The 20,022-nt window shown below is 54.5% G+C and overlaps 2 protein-coding genes across 7 annotated transcripts in view; one reads left to right on the forward strand and one right to left on the reverse strand.

The window, feature by feature from the left end:
• B3GAT1 (beta-1,3-glucuronyltransferase 1) overlaps positions 1–20,022 on the reverse strand; it is a 177,308-nt gene that overhangs the window by 139,515 nt on the left and 17,771 nt on the right. For 5 of the 6 annotated variants that reach the window (XM_061476169.1, XM_061476168.1, XM_061476166.1 and 2 more), the window contains exon 1: positions 11,595–11,753. The gene's annotated coding sequence lies outside the window, so the exon portion shown is untranslated. Of the gene's footprint in view, positions 1–11,594; positions 11,754–20,022 lie in introns of those variants that run through there. The other variant, XM_061476165.1, reaches the window with a different exon arrangement.
• The window catches only part of ACAD8 (acyl-CoA dehydrogenase family member 8), an 81,859-nt gene that overhangs the window by 37,927 nt on the left and 23,910 nt on the right, over positions 1–20,022 (forward strand). The gene's annotated exons all lie outside the window — the stretch shown is intronic.

Genomic DNA, 20,022 nt, shown 5'->3' on the forward strand with positions numbered 1-20,022 from the left:
GACAATGAGGGCTTGCTCTGCAGCAGAGCCCCAAAGCCCCTGGTGCCCAACTAAATGATGCTTTTTGCTGCTCTTTATGGCCCAAGGGAGGCTTGCCAAGAATTAGAATGGGAAAGACGATGCTCCTCCTCCAGGTATTCGCTCCGTCCCTTCCCCATCACGTACAACTCTCCTTTTCCCAGTGCATAGCTTTAAACCCAAACCTGCCTTTGTTCAGATTGTCCGTGTGAGGCTCCTGCTACCTCCTCCTCTGCAGGGAAAAGGGGGAACAAAGTGAAACAGGAAGTAACGGAAAGAATACTTCCTTTTGTTTTAGGCAAAAGACACAAATCCCCAGCTTTTGAGTGATTTGGGGTTAAAACACTTCTAACCCAAAGGCGTTTGGCATGGCTGGAGCAGGGATCTCTTCCAACAGGCTGGAAGCAGGAGGGCTGTGGCACACGGTGGCAGAGATTCCCCATTCTCCGGCAGAGGGCAATGGTGTCAAGGCATGACAGTAGGGAAAGGGCGTTCATCTGGTAACGCAGCTGTAATAAACCCTGGAGCCACGCGTTGGGAGCCGGCTGGGTTGTCAAACACCGAAGGTTCGTCTTCAAAATGGAGTGAATTTGCCTCAGTGCTGGTCCTTGCTGTAGGAAACACGGATTCCACCTGCAAGCCGGTTGTAGTTATCCCTTCTTCCGTCCTGTGGGGCTGGTGAGTGTCATTACTCCTTGGTTTTTCCCCCATGGAACAGGAGTGATTTAGAACATGTTCACCTAAAGACTTGCTTGGGTTGAGTTTGTGTGGATGGATGGATGGATGGATGGATGGATGGATGGATGGATGGATGGATGGATGGATGGATGGATAGATAGATAGATAGATAGATAGATAGATAGATAGATGATAAATAGATAGATAAGTAGATAGATGTCACCAGAGTTGACTAGATGCCTAGATGTAAGAAAAACACAGAGAACCCCCCCAAACAAACACAGTCAAACACTTCCTTGCATTACAACCAGCCAGGAAATAGCACACACCGTGGCAGATCCTGCAACAAAAGCTTTACAAAGCAAATGAACACGTCGGGATACAAAGCATGTTCTCACCGATAGCTTTTCCCCCTGAGCAAAGTGTCCCTGAACCCAAACACAGGGTTCCTCTCACCCTGGGGATGGGAACAGGTCTGATCCCTGCTGGACAATGGCCCCTGACCAGGATAAAGTGCATCTCCAGCCCGGCAGACACTGGGGACACGGGCACTGTCACAAAGCCTCTGTCAGAGATGCTGGTGTTTGGCAGCAAAGGTCTGTAAAGCACAGGCTAAGAAGAAAGGCGGTGATAACTCTTGCTCACTAGTTACTCCATAAGCCATTAATGCCAACAACCCCATAACTTTAATGGGGGCTGTTATCAGTGTAGTAGCAAAGCTGCGGAGCTAATTGCTGTTTAGTTATTAAGCAGAACATGGAGCTGAGTAATGAGCACATGGAATTGCTTGTTCTTCCAGGGCTTCTTCCCTGTGAGGGTGCTGAGGCGCTGGCACAGGGTGCCCAGAGGAGCTGTGGCTGCCCCATCCCTGGCAGCGTTCAAGGCCAGGTTGGACACAGGGAGCAAGCTGCTCCAGTGGAAGGTTTCCCTGCCCATGGAACTGGATGAGCTTTAAGGTCCTTTCCAACCCAACCCAGGCTGGGATTCTCTGAGCCCCCCCCCCCAGAGGGTTGCACATCACCGCGACCAGCCTTGCACCGGAGCTGATTTGCACATCCCAAAGCTGGAATTGCAAGTCAAGAACAAATGGGATCAAACCCACAGATTAGCTCACAAGAAGAAATAACATGAGCCCATCTTCTCAGAGCAACACTTACCATTTACAGCAAGCGTGAGCAAAGTGGATCAAGGGAGCTCAACACCAGCACAATTAGCTTCTGGAACTTATTGCCACAGGATACGAAGAAGAACAAGAACTTAACAGGATTCCAAACAGGATTAGTTGTGTATGTGAATAAAATGCATATCCAGAATGAGAATGAGACACCCACCAGTCCGGGAAACAGAAACCCTGGAGCTTCAGAGCTTCAGCCATGTTTTAACACACATCAGGAGCTTCCTTTTCTGCAGATTCATCTTCCCCCCATGCTCGAGCTAGGGACAGGACAGGAGACGTGATGCTCTCAGGGGATGCTCTGGTTGTCATTCCGGGTTGGCAATGCTTGCTCCAGGCTCCCTCCCCAGCCAGGCGAGCTGTGGGTGACAGGTCTTGGCTGAGAAAGCATTCCGAGCACTCCATGCTTCTTCATCAACGGCTGCCCTTCACACATGGGTTTTAGAAAGCATCCCCATCACGACGGAAAGCTGTTGGATTTACAGCCCACTTCCAAAGGGAAAGACAAATGGGAGTTGTTTTCTCCAGGGAAATGCTGATGACACCCATGAGAAGCTGTTTGACTTTCTTTAAGCTTGAATGCTGAGTGAGTGCTCCAGCAAGTAGCTCCTTCTCCATCAAGCCTCCTCAAGCTGGTGACACCACGATACCTTGAGTCATACCTTCGCTCAGCTCAGACCACATCCACGCTGTCAGAACCACTCAGAGTCTCTATTTCCACCCCTATGGTTTCCATTGCACCGAGTATTTTGCTCACTGCTACCTTCCATAGATGTTAAAAAGTGACATTAACAAAGGATGACCCAATTTCAACAGGACTGGACTCGTTTCCATAGCTCCATAATACGCTTTGCATATGCTTTGTCCAAAGGGTTGGAAGACTTCCATGATACCCCCTGTGTAAGGGTGGCAGTGGGAACTAAGGACCAAGCCTCACCTTGCCAACCTGCAGGCAGAAGGCTGCTGTCTCAGAAGCTGCAATACCCCAATCTGTTGTTATCGTTCCCTTCTGTTGTTAGTGACGGAGAGAAGCCCCAGGCTTTGACAGTGCCTGAATGAGGGGTGTAGGATCCTGTGGCTCAGTCCAGGCGGTGGGGTACACTGGGGGCTGCCTCTGGCACTGGGACCATCACCCACGAGGAGCTGTGCCCACAAGCCACAAGCCCTCATTGACTCTCCCTGCTGGCTCCGCACGGTGTTCCCGATCCCAGACCTGGAGCTGAGGCTGCTCACCCCACACGCTGCTGCCTCTTGACCCGCTGTGGAGATGGGGCTGGGGGAAGACCCGCTGCCTGGCTGTGGGTCAGGGCACACAGTGGCGCAGAGCTCAGCACCCCCATACCCCAGACCTGCCTCGGCAGCCTCCAGCACTCCCTTTGAATCACTGAGTTCTTGCCTAGCCCTGAAAGGAATTAAATCCTGCTCTATTTAAAAAGAGTTATTAATAACCTGATTCCAATGCATGCAAGGAGAAGGCTGGCAGTGAGCGAGCCAGCTGGCCCTCTCCACTGCAGCAAGCCACCACCGGGCACCTTGACACCTTAAAAAGGGCTTTAGTTTGGGAAAGCATAAATTCCTTTCTTTTCAGGAGCAAAATCCAGGATCTTCAGGGTTGGATTTTGAAGGCTGGAAGCAAAACCAACCTGCTGGCATCCAGCTTCCCCCTGAGCGCTGCAAACACTGTGAGCACCGTAAGCACCAGGCCCTGAAGATGCCACTGAAGGAATACTGCTGTCGCTGAGTTGCCTGATGGGGTGCACATGTCCAGGCTGAGGGGAGCATCCACTGCCATGGTGCAGCTGCTCAGGGGATGCAATGTGTTGTCAATGCATCTCCTCCACACTCCACACTCAGCAGAGCCCGTGTTAGCTGCTGCCTGAGCAGCAACCCCTCCAGCAGCTCAGCACCGGCACCTCAGCATCCCTCGGAGCTGCAGGATGGATTCCTGTGCCAGCAGCAGCGCTTGCAGGGGCAGGGCTGACTCGCAGCAGCTCTCTCCTGCAGTTTCCTCTCCTCTCCCAGGACAGAGCCAGCAAAGATAAAGCTCCTTGGTCAGCCAAAAAATCCCAACCAAGAGCACCAGGGGAAACCCCATCTCCCGTTCCCTGCTAGATGGCTTCTTTAAAGAGATGAGCCTCAAATCCAAACGCTGCTCAGCGCTCGGTGTCCCTGAGTGCAGCCGCAGACCTGCTCCTCGGAAGCAGGAAGGTCATTTGGAAGGGATCTCCTGCTGGCTTTGGGCAGGGTCCCCAGGATGCGCTCATCCTGCTTGCCTCACCTCCTGTCTCCACAGTGCACACGAGGCCTCTGCCTGGCCAGGACCCTTTGCCAGGTCAGAATAACATGGACTCATCTCCCACCTGGGAGGCATTTGGAAGGAAACGAGTGCCTTTCCTTTGCCATGCCCCCCTGTGCCAACGCAACAAACCCAGGGCTATTCCAGCCCTGCAAGGAAGCGGGATGCGGCTCTGGGTCTGTCTCTGGGTGGGACAGACTGATTCTACCAGTGTCAGCAGCTTCCAATGGAAGCCTGGACCCAGCTCCATCCTGGGTCATATGGACACAGGAACTCCAGCCTGCAAGAGGCACATGGAATGTGCCACCGAGCTCGCTGATGGACAGACAGACTCCCCTGCAGTGCTTTACTTGCAAGGTGAGGAGCGAGACGAGCCCTTGGGGAGAACCTGGAGGGGTTTGTAATGGCTGCTCTAAGAATACTGTAATCATGCAGTAATTACAGTGCATCTCAAATCAGCCACACAAATTGCAGCCTTATTATGCCTGTCACCTACCTTGTGTGGCAGGGACACAGAGACAGGCCACCCCCTTGCCCAAGGAGGGGACAGGGTTAGGAGACTCCCCGCACAGCCCCATCACACGCCAAGCCATGTGAGTGGCTTCCTCGAGCGAGCAGGAGCACATCTGTGCCTTCCTGCTGCATCTCAAGGTACAACACTCCATTAGCCAGGTTGGTTTTACCTTTATGCGATGAAACAAATACCTGCAAGCACCAGAGCAGCCCTGGGTGTTTGATTGGAGCTGTCAGTCTTTCAAATGGCATTCCTGCAGAGGAGTAAGCTTTAGAAACAAGTTACTGAGCTCTTTGAGTCAGCTGATAATGAGGGAGAGCTGGGATGGGGGGGGGGGGAATCAGTGCTGCCTGCTTCCAGAGGGGCTCAGTGCTACATGGGGCCCTAAAGCAGCGCTGCTGACCAATGCAGAACGCAGGCGGTGAACACGAGGGGTGCAGCACATCTGGGAGGACATCCTGGCACACCTTCCCTCCGTCACGTCGGCATCAAAGAGAAGAATTTCCTCTTTCAGTCCCTCTGGATGTGTTGCTTCCCATCCCGTTCCAAGCCCCTGCCACGGGCAGGGACACCTTCCACTAGAGCAGCTTGCTCCAAGCCCCTGTGTCCAACATGGCCTTGAAGCGCTGGCCTGAGCCCAGCACTCCTTCACCTGATTACGGTGACAATAACCAGCATCCTCACAGTGCCATGGACAATTACTCCTCCACAAAAGGCAGGGATGGGCAGCTCCCCCACTACCATCCTTTGGGCTTTATTTATGGAAAGGCACCTTTTATTGCCGTTTGTGCTGCTTCCTGAGGCTGCTGTGCCAGGCTGGAGGCAGAGACAGGATCTACACCTCCAGCATCCAGACAGCTCCACCTTGCTGCCAAGGGATTCATCTTGGAGTGCTGTTATTCACAGTTATGCCTGCCAGGCCCCTTCTCAATACTCTTGGCTGCTTGCACTCGGAGTGTTTCAGAGCTAAAGTCACTGGTAACTGATAGAATAACGATAAGGTACAAGCCTGAGCCACCCCACAGCTGAACTCTCACCACACCACATCCTCTTTTAACCATCTCCTGCCATGCCTGAACCCTGCTGCTCCGGCCAGGCTAGCCCATAGAAATCCATCAGCATCCTTCCCTGGGCACACCAACAGCTTCCCACACAGGTAGAGCTGTCCTGGCCTCACCCTTATCCCTCACATTCCACCCAGACTCTTCAGTTTTAGCACTTCCTGATAAGAAGCATGCCAGGAATGATGCTCATCTAACTGAAACCCAGCGACAGCTCCTCCCAAACCCTTGCAGAAGGTCATCCCAGCAAGCTCTCTGGAAAGGAGCATGCTAGAGTCATGTGCCACTGTTACCAGACTCTTCACAAGTGACTCTGCACCTCCAGTCTCCCATTCATCCCAATGGATGAACCCACCTGACTAAACCTTTGCGTGTCCATACAACCCCACATCGCCCAGGCAAAGCCGGCCCCTCCTGGGGCACTGCATCCCTGCAGCTCCTGCAGGAGGCTGGGAAGGACACCGTGTTCCTGTATGTGCGCAGGGCTGCAGGGAGCATGCAGGCTGCAGGGCTGGCAGGCCTGTGCCACATTCCACTCCTCTCTCCCAAATCAGAAGCAAAACGTGCCACTAGAAAGCCAGGGGAAAGCAGAAGGCTGCTTCTCAGTGCCATCGGGTGAGGCAGCATCTCAAAGCATCCCCAGCTCGCGGGGTGCTGCCCATTGCCCCGGCACACACATGGCATGGGTTGCCGTGCTAGGGATTAATCACAGCTCCCCTCTCAGCGTGGCCTCAGCGGGAAGAGAGCAGAGCTGCTCCCATGCTCTGATCCCTGCGGAGGCTGCTCCAGCTTTGTTACCGTGAGGGACAGGAGTTCAGGGCCCCGTCAGGCTGTGTCACCGCTGCCCTGGGATGGGTGACGGCTCCTGCACCCGAGGAAGCACTGGGAATGATGGGTTCCAACAACAAGCAGAGCACAGCAGTGCAGACCACTAGAAAGGCGCTTCCCACGGAACCAATTCCTGCCATTGGAATCGCATCAGCACGAGCCTGGAAGACGTGAGCTGGACAAAGCCCACTCGGATGCACTGCAGGGTGTCGGTGTCTCAGCACAGCTCCAGGTTTCCTCTCCGTGCCCCGGGCTACGGGATTCAGATGGATTTGCACACTGAGAAGCCCCAAGCAGCCTCCAGTAAGTAGAGGCCTGGCCCTCCCAGGCCTCCAGGAGAAATCCATGGATACACATTTCTTCTTTAGCTTTAGAAGCTGCTAAACAGATGGACAAACAAAGGATGGGCTCTAAGGCGCCGAGCCAGAACGCTTCAGCACCACGGTGGTATTTATAGAGGAGCCCAGGGGGAGGTACCCCAGCACCCACTCCGCTGTCACACTGCAGCTCGCTCAGCACCCACACACATATGCACCCAGAGCCACTCATTCCCAACGGAGCACAGGATCGCCTTCACCCTCACTTCGTGCCTCCAGGACAAGAGACTGGGATGTGCAAAGCTGCACCTTATCGGAAGTGATGGGGAGGGGAGTGATGCTTTTGCTGTACTGAGAGCTGGAGTGGGCCCCGAGTCACACTGGCATTATGGTATGATAATGCTGCAGGTATTAGAAATGCTTTGCATGCCAGACGAATCCTGGAGCAGGCTTCCAAATCCCCTCCAAGCCCCACTTGCACCTCTGCAGTCATCCATTCATGAAATCCAGAGCGGAGCCTTGCCATCCATCCTTTTGCTCCTTGGCTCTTCCCAGCTGGGTGGAAGTGAGGCAGAGTCAAGCTGGCTCTTCTGGATTAGCCTCCTCTTGTCTTTCAGGCGCTGAACCTGAGCAGGAAACAGCTGGAGCATTCCGGAATGCACTGAGGAAGGCAGCTGAGCCAAGCCCGTGCCCTTTCCCCGGCAGGAAGTGAAGTGTCTCATTCTCCATGAGCTGTGGCACCGGTGAAACTGGAGCGAGCGCTCACCAGGCTGGAGCAGCCGTGCACACCAGCCTCCGGGTGAATTCCCACTCACCAAAGGTCAGATGGGAGCTGCGCTGGCCTCGCAGTGCCCAGCTGCAGGGATTAGGGTAGGAGACACACACCCCTGCCTCCTGCAGTGCCACGGCTGGGCATCCCCATAGCAGAGCTCGCTGATGGGTTCTGCCTGCAGCCAACAGGGACAATTCCAATTCCCATTGGGAGAATGCCTTCACGTGAGCTCAGCTGCACCCTGGAGGTGCCCATTTCTCTTTGCTGAACTGAGAGCCACGTCTTCAGTACACTCCAGCAGGAAGGGAAGCAGAGGCTCTCAACTCTGCTCTCCACAGCGCACCATCAGGCACAAGCTGATGCTGTTTCAGGGAGGACATCCAGCCTCCAGCAGGCACAGTGGAAGGAATGTGGGGCTCAGTGGACATCTCTCTTCTGTGCTTCTCAACAGCCCCGAGCTGAACAAGGGAGTCCTCAATCACGATGTGAAGATGTAAATCCCCTCCCTGGAGGTTTCAAAGACAGGGTTTAAGCTCCTTTCTGAGGTCAGTCCCACTTTAACTTCTCTCCAGCGTTCCCAGCACCAAGGACTCTGCAGTATCAAACCACATCTCGGGCACTAACAATAAGGAGCATTCCAGGGCAGTGTAGAGGCTGGAGCTGGGCCAGCAGTGACCAATGCATTAGCACACCCTTGGAGAGCTAATACATCACCTGCTCTTAAAGACCAGCACAGGAAGCCTTGCACAGAAGATGAGCTCTTGTTCCACCTTTAGGAAAACAGCTCAGATCCAGGCAGGAAGGGGATTTGGAGCCTTTCTCTCTTTATTCTGCTGTCGCTGCCAGGCACATCAGCTGGATAGGATAGCTGTAGGAGGGGTTTGTGAGCTGGCAAAGCGCTTGAAGCCATGTGCTGCTTGGGCAGGACAGGGCATGGCTTCTCAGAGAGCAGCCCAGGGTATGTGCACATCTGCACACAGCTGTACTGGGGATGGACACACACTGCTACAGGCATGGATACCGGCGGTGCGCATGGATAGAGGAGTGGGAAGTGGGACCTGGTACAGGCTGAGAGAGCAGGAAGGAAGGACTAAAGTGGGACAAAGCCACCAGCACTGCGAGACAGCAGGAAAAGTGTTCCAGTGATTCCTTCAAGCCCCCAGTGCCTCAGCTCCCAGGAGCTGTGGAGTCCCCATTAAAGGATGTGGGAGGCTATATTCAACAGGGACTAACGTGCAGTATCACTTGGGGCTCTTGGGGGTGTCCATGTGTCCAGATGAGGGTGTGAAGACTCATTCACCCTGAGGTCTCCACTCAGCAAAGCCCTTCTTACCTCCTGGAGGTGAATCCAGCCAACCCACACGCAAGCAGCTGGGGCTCACAGGAGGGAAAGGAGACTCTGTCCTCACTCTTCAGCCCTTGTGCTTGGCAAAGATCACTCCCCCTGCCACCAGAGAAGGCAGGGAACTGGTTCAGGATCTCCACGAGCAAAGCTTAGCAGACAACACGATACAGAGAACACGGACTTGTGAAAAAGACACTGCAGATGTCACTGCTTCCAGAAGATGCTTTGCCTTTGGGTTGGTCTGAGCCACACCAAGTGCACCTCCAGCCGTATCCTCAAATGAGACCTAGAGCTACAGCCCCCCTCCCTTTCCCAGGATGCTGCATGCAATGGAGGGTGAGAAAGCCACAGAGGGCATCAGCCACAGGGAAAGATGCTGCCCGAGGCCTGGTGTGTCCCCAGGAATCAGGGGTGTTGCTGGTGAGCCCCTGGAAAGCAGGCGCTGCTCATCCCTGCAAGGCAAACCGCACAGGGAAGCAAGAAAGGACCATCTCCTGTCTGCCCATGGGCTCACATCTGCCCACTGGGTTTGCTTTGAAGACTCCAAACCTGCTGGGTTTGAGCTGATAGAAATAGAACAAGGGCAAGAGAGAGCAAAAGGCAAGTCTCCAAGAAACACCAAACCATCAGGTGCAACACTTGCCCTGCTGTTCATCCCAAGGCTTCCACTGGTGCAGCACGAGGGTGCTGGAGGAGATGAGCAGGGCACACACAGTTTTCCTCTCGGGAAGCATCGCTCTGACGTGGAGCCAGCTCAGGACAGCGTGTGCTCCCACTGGGAGGTTCCTTGGGCAGCTCAGGATGGTTCTCCCAGCTCCAGGCAAAGCCAAGCTGTTCTTCTTGCCTCGGGAGGTGCCCAGCTGTAGAGGGAAGACTGGGAAGATGCAGGTCGGGAAAGGGAAGAGCAAATCCAGGCCTGGCTGCTGGATGGATCCAGGCACTTCTCTTCCTCTGTCTTTCATATTGAAGCAGGAGAATGACACTACTGCTCCGCTTCCTTCCCACTCAAATAGCATCCACTGTCCTGCTGGCTCTGGCCATTTCCAGAGCCTTGTTCCCTGCCACAGAATTAACCCTCGTGGGTGAAATCTCCTTCTCATTCCTTCCCCAGAGCACCTTCTCTATTCCCAGCGCTCTGAAGCTGACACTGAGCTGGTGCTACATACAGCAACATCTTTCACCCTCTCTTCCCCAAGTGCCTCCATTTTCCCACACCTTTCTGATCCCAGTTCTGTCAGCTGAGCCCCAAATCCCAACCACCATAAGCTTGCAATTGGCATTGGAGAGCTGTGCCCAGAGAAGTACGTGGACAGGGCAAGCAGGAGCCTGGGTGAGCAGGAGAATTCCCTGCTACGAGCAAGGAGGAAACAAAGGAATGTGTTGGAGCTCCACAGCCCTTATTCCATTTCCATGGGCACCCCCTCCCCCATTTACACAAGTTCCCTGCAGTTTAGACAAGCATGGACAGAGCCACCCAGCACACTGCAAAGGCTCCTCCAGTCCCAGCACTGGACCATCGGCTCCTTCAGTGTGCAGAGACGCCAAGGGATGGCTCCCGACTTCCTGCGCTGGGTGCACCCAAGTGGGTACTTGTGTGATGCGTCACTAAACCCCAAAGCAAATGCTTCCTAACCTCATGCCAAGAGCCGTCAGGAAGCCCCTGAAGGCAAGGGGAGGATGGACAGCACAGAACAAATGCTTATTGCAGCAGCAAGACAGAGGGACACCCAGCCGAGACCTCCACTGGCTGGGATTAACCGGATCTGGGCCCCACAGCTGTCAACATCAGGCTGTCCTCAGTGCTTTCCCAAACATCTGGGCTGAACCACCTCCCGGTAGGAGCTGAACTTGTTTCTGGTCTGGGAGAGGAATCAGGACTCTCAGGGTCAGAGAGCCCAGAACTGAGTCAGACAGAGGCCCAGCCGGGGAAAGGGAAGCAACATTTGGTGAGGGCTTCATTGGTCACCATGGGCTTCCTCCCCCATAATCACTGTTTTTCACTCACACAGCATAAGACGACACAGAGATCACCTCTCAGCTGGCAAAGCATTGCCCAGCCATCTCCTATTCCTGCACAAGACAGCACTCAGAAAGCTTTTCCCTTTAAGCAGCCTCAAAGTTGGCTCTCGCCACCACTGGCACGAATGAAAGGGATTTCAGTTCTCCCTCCTCCTAAACCCATCCCTTTCTGTAGCGAAGAAAAGGCAGAGGATGACCAAGGGGAGGGAAAAGCAACTCTCCCTGTGGCTTCTCACCTCTCATCCTCCTGCACGGAGGCACTGGAGAGCTGGAAGGGCGCGGGGCCATTGTATTCCCCATGGGAGGAAGCCCACGGAGCGAGTGCAGGTCTGGGAGCACAGCGTATATTATCCATATCCCAGCCTGAAAAAGGGGGGGGGGGGGGAAGTAAAGTGATCTCCAGCAGCTCCCGGAACCCCTCTCAATACACGGCGAGGGGGAGAGGAATGAGTCTTCCCTGCTTCCTCCCAGCCCCTGCCCGCTGCATGCACGCATCCACACACACCCTGTGCATAAAGGAGCTCTGTCCTGCCCAGCTCAGCCATGCAATGCCTGCAAGAGGCAGGAGTTACCTTATTCCCACAGCCTGAGCCTCCTCCTCCTCTCTCCATCGTGGCTGGGAAGCTGCTCCCATTCATGCTTTAATCCCTGGGAACAGAGGCACGATTCACAGCGGCTCTTCGCCCACCGGAGCGGGCTCCCCGCAGCCACCTCCTCCTCCTCCTCCTCCTCCTCTCCTTCCTGCCTTGTTCTCTCTCCTCTCAATCCAGGCAGCCACCAAGACCTTCCTGCGCTGCCTCTGCCTCCCGTTCCGCTCGCCAAGCAGCAGCGCTGGAGAGCTCCTTCCTCCTGCTCCGGGCACCTCCGCTTCCCAGGTCTGCAGCGTGGGGAAGAGAGTGGGAGAGGGGGGGGGGACGTGCAAACAGGGAGGAGGAGGAGGAGGAGGAAGGAGCCGGAGCGTGGCTGCTTTGTATCCAGAGCAGTGCCCTCCCCCCTGCCAGAGGAGGACCTGTGCCGCTAATGGTCTGTACCAATTGATTCCACTTGGGCAGGGGCGGCGGGAGAAGGGCGGGCAAGGCAGGGATGGCTCCGAGCGGGCCCCTTCGGGAACTGCTTCCTGCCCTCCGCACTCCAAGCATCACCCACGGAGGGAGGGGACGGAGGTGCTCCCCAGCCCAGCAGGCAGAGGGGAAGTGAGAGGGAAGGGGCTTGGAGAGGGAAAGCGGCGCCCGGATGAGGGGTGGAGAGCCAGGCTCTCCTCCAGCCCCGCTGCTCCACCTTCTGCACACACACAGCTCTTGGTGGGTGCCTCCATTCCCCACCTGGGCTTTGGGAGTCCCCCATGTCTTTCCATGCCTCCCCTCAGCCATCCCAACCCCGACAGCAGCTGACTGAGGGTCTTGGCACTAGGAACGTGATTCCCCCATGAGAAGGAGGCTCTGGATGTGCCGAGGGCTGTCCCTCAACTGGGGACAATTGCAGACAGGACCCCTGGACCTCTGACAGTGCAGCAGGACCTTGTGTATCCCCTCCTTCAGAGGGACCACTTGGAGGATGCGGGAAAGAGCTCGCCTCCTGGTACTGCCCATCAGTGGTTAACGCAGGCAGGGCTGCCTCATGCTCACAGCACAGCTCTCCAGGCTGCCTCAGCACTACAGTCCCTGTGTCTCTGAAGGCCACACTCACATCTGGACAGTCTAACAGGAGCCAAAAGTCAGTGCTGGCGATGGGGGTGAGTTACCTTTCAGCTGTCCTGCTCCTGCTGCCTTCCAACCCCATCAGCCCCTCCGCGTCCCACCATCTCCTCCTGCCTACGTGTTCCACAGAGGACATGCACAGATCCACAGCTACTCCCCTGTTACTCCCTCTCTTCCAGATCGGGTAAGGTTACAGTGCCATGGTAACCTGTAGGTATACACACGTTTACTTATGCTTTACCCAAAAAAAGGAACAGCAAAGGAAAACCACAACCTTCCAGTTACTGTGGAAAGCTTCAGCACGCGAGGAGCTGAGGTCCCCGCTGGGGAGCCTTCTCAGGGATATTCCACAGTGATTCCCATCGTTGCCAGGGCCAGCAGCTCCCATTGCTCTTCTCTCCTCAAGTGCAGCAAGCTGGGGGACCCCACGTGTGGCTCCAAGCCACTGCTTCAGGTCTGCACTGCACAAACCAGGGAGACGATGCCTCCATCCACAGAGGGCGATGCTTGAAGGAGCTGCTTTACAAGCCTGTGGATGGACGAGCATCAGCTGCCAAGCCAGAATCCTTCCTGCACAGCCAGGCCAGCTCCTGCTGCAGAGCAAGGCAGTTCTTGCAATTAAAGGGAATGTGGCCTTTTTGTCCTTGGTCTCATTTCCTGCGAGGCACAGAGGGAGAGCTCAGCTCCAAAGCCTGGGAATGTCGTGCCAATTGAGCTAGTATTAAAGGTTTCACTGAACCCCCTGCCTGTTAAAAATCCACAATGCCCACTTGCATCAGAAGGGGGGGTTCAGACCAAGCGCTTCTCCAGTATGTCCCAGGCTACCTGCTGTTATGGAGGAGATGAATAGGAAGGAACTGTCCCTTGAGGAGAAAAGAAAGGGCCTCTTCTTTGTCTACTTCAGGGCTGGGTGAGAAAACAAGGGAGAAGAGACTTAAGGATGTTCTTGCCATAGAACCTGAGCCCATCCAGACTCAGGGAGGAGGGCAAGGGGATGTGCTACACCTGTGAGATGCGGAAACACGACGGGTGAGCAGCAACACTCGAGGCTCAGCTCCTCATCAGCGTCTCTGGAGGCTCACAAAGGTGAAAGGTGTTGGGGAAAGCATCGGAGGCTCTGGAGGGACACAGACAGAGGGAGGCAGTGCTGTGTCCCTCCCCGGCTGCACACCACAGCCTGCCTCCCCCGGAACACTGCTGCGGAGCCGCTGCTCTGGCACTTCCCTTCGCGTAGCCACGTGTTAGCAATGCCGGGGATGGAGTGGGCCACATGCCCCAGGGCCGTGTGCCAGCAGAGAGGGATGGAGGAGAGGCTCGGGCAATGCAGCCGAAGGATCTGGGATGAAGGTGGGAAGGGAAGGGTGTTGTATGCCTGGAATCCAGCGTGCTTCCCAGAGGATGCGCTTGCGAAGCAGCAGCCTCGCTGTTGACAGCAGTGTACGCAAACAGAGCAGCGTTTGCCTACTCCCTCCCCATCCTTATTGTAGCACAAACCACCCCGAGTAAAACACACAAACACGACAACCCACTGTAAATGGAAAGCAAAGCCCCAGGCGCAGGCACACGCACCCGTGGGTGCTCTTCTGGAGAGCACAGCGCACATCCAGCACCTGAAACGCCGTTTTTAACCACGAATGCTGTGCCCCTGTCAGGGATACTGCCGCACGTGTGGGGACGTGGGGGAACCTGACCTAGCCTGCCTCAAGCCTGCTCCTTGCCCACGCTCCATCTCCCCATCCCAGGCTCTCCATCCCAGCCCCACAGCAGCAGAGCCCCCAGGCTGTGTTACCAGGAGGAGGCAGAGCTGCAGCTCCTTTCCCCCTCTTCCCACCATCTGGCACTGCCAGGATGATCCCTGCCTGGAATCACGCTGCAGCCAGGCAGGAACACGAGAGTCTCCAGCTCATGCTGAGGCAGCGCAGGCAAGGGCAGAGCACGAGGGCTCACCATGGAGGTGTGCTTCCATGTGCACAGGGCTGGCAGGGAGCACAGCTATCCACAGGAACAGGGTGAGGGAGGAGATGGGCCAGTTTATGTCAGAGCCAAGCTGAGCACTAGGTAGGGAGAGCCTCATCTGAGATCCCATTTCCCAGATAGCCCCAATGCACTGGGAGAGGCCACGGAGAAAAGCCCCTCCAAGTCTGTCTCCTTTGCCAAACTAAGACAATTCCCGTTCTTCCCACAGGAGGCTGAGCGTGTAACCACAACTCAAACTACACCCATGATAGCTCTCAGTGCAACAAAACCTCTCAGCCCTGGTGCTCCCTTTAAGCACCATGGTCCATGCCACCCTCTGGCACGGATCCTTGCTCCTACATGTACGTACTGGTCACAAAGATCCCACCCGAATTCTCTTTATGATCCGCTCAATGAGTCCATCTCATGGGCTTCACCGACACAAGCCATCAGAGATGCTTCCTCATCCCTCAGCTCCACCTTGTGCAGCTCCACTTGACACGATGATGTCCAAAAGGACCTTTGGAGGAAAAGCACTCCCTGAGTACAGCCCATCTTTCCCTTGGAGCCGGGGCAGGGAGATCCTCTCTTCCCTGGCAGCAGTGCAGTGATGCTTCTTAACACCTTGGCAGGAGCTCTTCACGGGCTAAAGACCCAGCGCAGGTAACCTCACCCAGGGGAACACCGAACAGGGGATGCTTTAGCACACTGCTGGGAGCTGGCAGCAGTGATTCAATAACCCCTCACCTCCTTGTCCAGCTACAGCCCTGCTCCGATCGATGCCCTGGCCGGACTCCAAGGCAGAGACTGATCAGAGACCGGCACAAGGCAGACAGTGCTAAATCACACGCATCCCAAGTGTTCCCTGAGCGATTGCAATTCACTGGGAAGCACCCTCTTAGCAAACAAGCAGCAGCAGCGATCCAGCTCTCCCCGCATGGCTTTGTAACCAAGCTCTGGTTCTAAACCCTCCGTCACAGAGGTCAGAAACTCTTGTCTTGGCTCTGGATGCCGTCACTTGAGGCCAGAAGAGAGGAGAGGAAGCAGAACCATGCAGGGGTTAATGCTGGGTCTCTCAGTGTGTTGAGACAACCCCACTACAGAAGCACAGGCCTTTTTGGATTTCAGGGCTCAGGAGACTCCCCAGCACGTCCAAGCCAAAGACCTGCATTTCTCTCTGCCTTTATCCTTCCGCTGTGCTGTTCACACGTGCTCTGCCCCATTTCCAACCCTGCTGTCCCCACGTTTCCTACCACTGCTTCACCAGGCAGCTTTGGACCTTACAGAGAGAGCCAGGATCACACAAGCTATCGAGGCTCTTTTGCCCTGTCCTGCTCATTTCAGATGTTTCAAACCAGCAGAGCCTGCTGCAGAATGCCCCAAAAGCAAAGCAAGCCTCACCTCACCCCGCAGGTCGGCATGGTCCTGCTGCCTCTTGCCTGCAGGTATTCATGATAACACAGCACAAAAGAAGCTGCAGCAAATCTCAGCTGTGGCAGTCGTGTCCTTGCCAGATGCCCATTCCCTGCTACTAATCTCCATCTCTGAACTAGGATGTGGGAATCACGTCACCTTGCCTGGGTTTCCCAACCAGCATCAATTGGATCTGTGAAGAGCCGTTGTGTTCATGCCTAGGAAGGAAAAATGAGGATGCAACCAGAGCGATAAATCCTCTGCTGTGCATGTTTCTGGTTTTATCATGTAGTTAATCAGGAAGGAGTATGTTCAGTTTAGCCACAGCTCCACGCTCTGCCTCTATAATCTGAATCCCAGAAGGGCCTTATAAAACCATAATCTGCAATGCAAAATGGCAAAGCATATGGGAGTGTCTATAGATTTTCCAAATCACCTGTGCCCTAATTTAATCTGAATAACAATTAGTTTACTCTTATCAGTTAATTGTGCCCCTTGTGGATTCAGCAACACTGCAGCTCCTCACCAAACACCTTTGTCTGAGCACGCTGTGATTACACTCCAGCTCTTCCAAGCCTCCTCGCAGCTTTGGCAACAAAGGCAAAGCTGCTGCTAAACACAGCCCCAGCGCCACTGACAGCAAACCTGGGCTGATAGAGCCGGAGAACTAAGCAAAGCAGGCTGGGGTTAACAGCAGGTTACGCCAGTCCCTCCAGCTCAGCAAGGGCAGCGTCCCCACAGCTTCCCGGATGAAGGACATGGAGCTGTGGGAGCAAGTCCGGAGGAGGCCACGAGGATGCTCAGGGGCTGGAGCACTTCCCATATGGAGCCAGGCTGAGAACATTGGGGCTGTTCAGCCTGGAGAAGAGAAGCTGCGGGGAGACCTCAGAGCAGCTTCCAGTGTCTGAAGGGGGCTACAAGGATGCTGGAGAGGGGCTCTGCATCAGGGACTGTAGGGATAGGACAAGGGGTGATGGGTTCAAACTGGAACAGGGCAAGTTCAGGTTGGAGATAAGGAAGTTCTTCCCTGTGAGGGTGCTGAGGGCTGGCACCTACTAGATTCAGGCACCAGAGGCATCTCAGCAGCAGAATTAGATGCTGAAGCCACAGAAGATGAGCATCTTCACACTAAGGAAGCTGAAAGGCTTCTCCATCACCTGTGCTGATGCCTGCTCTTGCACAGCCCTGCACACAGACAGAAAGGACACTCACCCGGCTGGAGTCAGGGAATCCATCACCTGCCACATCAAATATGCTCATCATCCTTCTATAGAGTGACCTCTGCTCCTCTCCAAAATGGGATATCTCCACCCTCACCAAGGAATAAGCTGCTGTGAAAACTTAAGCACTTTTATTACTCTCCTGTAACTGTTACCATGACCTTTCCGTGCTCTGTTTTGGTGTGCCTCTCACCAGGTCATTGTTTCTGAGCCATAGGCTCCATTGGAACAGCACCATTCATCTCCCACAGACAGCAGACGCAGAGCTCATGGTGTTTGACCTCTCCTGGGAAGAGATGATGCCACAAGCAGGGCCGGGTTGAGCTCTGGCATTGTGGCAATGCCATGAAAGATCTCTGATGCTCCCCAATGGATCCTCCCTCTCGCGTTGACCAACTCACCAGCTTGGTAAGCAGCAAAGAAGGTTTTAAACAAGGCCAAGTGTCACTTGAGTAGCAACACCAGCGTGAGTCCAGGCTGCAGTGGCTGGGATAATCCTGCAGGCAGCATCAGCTATTCTGGCAGCAGTGAGTCACTCACCAGACTAATTCCCAGCTAAAGACAGGAATCAGGCTTTGATTCTCTATGGAGCTTCGAGCAACACCACCTGTGCAGCCCTCATTGCTGCTCCAGCCATCGCACACAGGCAAACACATGCAGCACCAGCCAGGGTGAGCTGGCAGGTGAGGACAGGGCCTCTCTTTTGACCATCTCATGCTCCTCAGAGCAACGCTTGCAGCTCAGGCACTTGGGCAGGAGGAAGAAGCTGGAAGCACAAAGCAAACCAAAGGTTGTTCTGGCAGCTAAAGCAATCTTACCCGCAGCACACACTGGCGACACCGGCAGCAAAAGGCACTGGGACATGAGCACAGAGCGCAGCCGTGCTCTCCTCCTGCAGGAACACAGACCTGAGCCTTGCAAGCCGGGCTGCCTCCAGCACATGGAGCATCTCTGCCTGCGGACGTGTGGGCTGTGCGTGGCACTGACCCCCAGCAGCACCCTCTGCCAAGGGGCTGAGCACCAGGAGGAAAACAACAACCGTCTCCCTGCTAAATAACCCCTTTGTTGCTGAATCTCAAAGCCTTTGGCACAGCTGCTGCAGTGCTCTCTCCCACAGGCAGAGACAGGAACGGGATCTGCACCCTGCATGGGGGCTTCCATTTGCACAGAGGATGCTTTCAAACTGGCCCAAAGTGTGCCTAGAACTGCCTAAACCTGGGTCTGCCCATGCCCAGTTTAACGCTGTGCTCGATGCTGACCTGCTTTCTCATCCCTGTAGCTGTTCAGTGCCAGCATAAGGCATTGAACATAGAGGCTTCTCCTGTCCTCTCCTCTCCTCTTCTGTCCTCTCCTCTCCATGCTCGGAGCAAGACATCCACTATATGAATAATGGAATAGTCTGTAGCAGCTCCATGTTCAGGTTCGCACAGACATTTGCACTTAAAGCAGCCTAAAATCCCTCTGCTTCACACTTCCCTGATTGAATCCCTCATCCCAACTCAGCACAGTGATTCCAAGGGCACTGAAATGTCTCATGCAACTGAAGTAAAATATTAACTGATATTTGTAGATGATTGCTCTCTAAACGTCCACGAGAAACAACTCTGTTGCCCTGCATCTTTTAGCTCTCCCCCGGTTCAAACATCACACTGGATCAGGCTGCAGCTGAAGCAGCAGCAGCCAACAGAGAAGTTTTCCCTCTGTTCTTCCTTTCTACTATGGTAACAGCTCAGGAGCTGCTGGTCCTGAGAAGGGAAGTCTGTGTGTGCAACACATCAGCTTGTACGGAGAGAGGAAGGACCCAGCTCCACGCTGCATGCTCCTACCTGCCACTCTTTGTCCCAGGCCAGTGTCCTGCAGCAGCACCCTCAATGCTCATGTGGTTCTTTTCCCCCATCTATTTTGTGTGTTTCACAACCCCAACCCATCTCACCAGCGCTGAGCAGGGCTCAGCAACCTCTTTTCCTTGCTGAAGATACCCAGAGTCAAGCTTGCGCAGGCAGGATCTCTGTCACCATCAAATGCCACCCACAAAGGATGAGAGCAAGGAACGGTGCAAAAGCAAAGAAAGAACTTTATTCATACCGACTCTAAGCATGTGTGTGTCAGCATCTCTATCTGAAGCACCAAGGCTCTGCGGGCTCTTTGCAGGTATTACGCCTCTGCTGTTTTAAAGGAAAATAGAATTTGCTCTTAAAAATAATGAGATTTAAAATTAATAAGCTTGGGGCTTTCAGCTCTCTGGACTGGGGCTCCACAGCCTGCGCTTGTAACACACTGCTGCATTGCTTCCTATAGCCACCAGCTCTAGGAGCTTATTTCCAAGCAAAAGCTTCAGCTTCCTGTGTTTCAGGACCAGAAGCTCTACAGAGAAACACCAAATAGCATTAGATCCACAGTCACACCGCAAAAAATGACAGAGTACATAAGCTCAACAGGATTGCTGCTTACTTCCTGAGCTGAGGTATTGAGCAGTGATACAGGTCAGCAGCATGGGTTGTTCCACCCAGGAGCAACTGCCTTGCACCACTGCATGTAGGAGCAATACACATCATGCACACTCAGAGCTGTCGTTCTTTGAGCTAGAAGGTGCTGGAAGGATGATGATTGCACATGGCTGCAAACACTGGGAAACTCCAAGAGCAGCAGATAAGTAAATGCTTCCTACGGGTACCTTGCAACTCCTTGTAGAAAGATGGAAGAAGAAGAAAACT

Source organism: Pezoporus flaviventris, unplaced genomic scaffold (assembly GCF_033815535.1).
Source record: "Pezoporus flaviventris isolate CSIRO_AGI_PZ_B2104156 unplaced genomic scaffold, CSIRO_AGI_Pfla_v1 ptg000093l, whole genome shotgun sequence".
In the NCBI taxonomy this organism is placed as follows: Eukaryota; Metazoa; Chordata; class Aves; order Psittaciformes; family Psittacidae; genus Pezoporus; species Pezoporus flaviventris.